Source organism: Cricetulus griseus, chromosome 3 (genome assembly GCF_003668045.3).
Source record: "Cricetulus griseus strain 17A/GY chromosome 3, alternate assembly CriGri-PICRH-1.0, whole genome shotgun sequence".
Classification (NCBI taxonomy): Eukaryota; Metazoa; Chordata; class Mammalia; order Rodentia; family Cricetidae; genus Cricetulus; species Cricetulus griseus.
The window spans coordinates 167,446,871-167,448,550 of NC_048596.1; the positions used below are offsets into that span (position 1 = coordinate 167,446,871).

Genomic DNA, 1,680 nt, shown 5'->3' on the forward strand with positions numbered 1-1,680 from the left:
CTTATGTGGCTGGTTTTGCAGACAGCAGAAGAGCCAAGATACAGCCTGAGCTGTCTGGACCTGCTTGTGCTCAGCCTTGCCTTGAGATGCTGAAAGGCCATAGGAAGTGAGGTTGAAGCCACACGTCCTGCGGTGAATTTCTTCAGTAGTTCTGTGTGCATCTGACTGTCCTTGTTCAGGTCTTATGGCCCAAATAGGCATGCTTGTCCCTTTGAGAACTGTGGGCTGAGTCCATCACCTCTTCCTACATTTGAGGAGAATAAACTCTCTAATTGTCATCTGTGACAATTAGAAGATCAATGACAACAGGGTGAACGCCCACCAGTTCCACCCATCCACTCACCCAACTGCTCATCATCATCATCATCCATCCATCCATCCATCCATCCATCCATCCATCCATCCACTTCCCTATTATTCTATCTATTCATCCATGCATTCATTCATCTGATCTATTCCCTCAATCATCAATCTGTTGCCATCCATCCACTCAGCCACCTATTTCTATCGATCATCCATCCATTCATCCACCCATCTGCTCCTATCCACCTAGCGACATCCATCCAACTTTGAAAAGTCTGTTACCAAAACATTTTTTTCCACTGAGCCTTTGCATAAATATGTTGAGTTTATTCAAGATACACTCTTCAAATTACCTCATTTAAAATTAACAGCTAATAAAGTCTATTTTAAAATACAATGATATGAAAATAGGCACAGTATGGAAACAAAGACTCCTGATTTTAGAGACTTACTATGAAACTTCCCTTACAATGAAATTATCCTTTTAACTTCTTCAGTGTCAATTCTGGGTGAACCAAGATGGCCTCTTCATGTTTCGTTCCACAATCCTCTTGCCCTGATCCTGTTCTGATGGTTTCTCTCCTGGGTACAGTACCACAGTCTCTACGGTAGGAGCTTTAAATGGGCCCCCTTCCTGAGCCCATATTTGTTGTCTGGTTTTTGTTGTTTCCTTGCGTACTTTCTCATGTAGCAATAGCCACAAAGGATATGCTTCTGCTTCAGGTGACCACATTCAGGACAAATGTCTATATTGTTCTTAATTTTAGTAAGCTTAATTTAATAAGCTCCTACACAGGTTAGTTTCAATGGTGCATCTCTATTTGGGAGCTGCCATCCAAAAGACACTATCTAAAAAGCTGGAATCTTCTTTATTTCCACTGGTCTCGTGTGCTAGTTCTGTGAGTACAGATGAGCCCTGGACTGCTAATGCTGGTGCCCACTGAGGACTGGCAATGCCATTCCAGCTCTGCTGCAGTTGCTGCAGCAGCTCCCTGCACCTCCAGAGCAGATGCGTCGACCACGGGAAATGCAGCAGCAGCAAAGCAGACGCCATGTTTCTTGCTGGAGTAGGATGTGTGCTACCAAAACATTTTAAAAACAGACTTTTAATGGTTAATATTATCATATAATTGTGCCCAGACCAGTATTCCAGAGTCTGCACAGATGGGGCCTGCATTGAAATCACAGCCCCCAGATTCCAGTGTCTTGACAGAATGCACAGTTAATCCTTATCAGTTATCCTAAGCTGTGTTCCTAACTGAGATAGGCACCTTTCCTCCACACTGTGAGGCAGGGATCTGAGTTACTTCTGCCTGGGGAGAAATCAGAATTAGGTGTGTGAGGCCTGGAAGTGGTGCTCGTCATATCTGCACATCT

The 1,680-nt window shown here is 43.9% G+C and overlaps 1 pseudogene; it reads right to left on the reverse strand.

The window, feature by feature from the left end:
* Nucleotides 1-609: 609 nt before the first annotated feature.
* LOC100771854 lies at nucleotides 610-1,357 on the reverse strand (annotated as a pseudogene).
* Nucleotides 1,358-1,680: the final 323 nt, after the last annotated feature.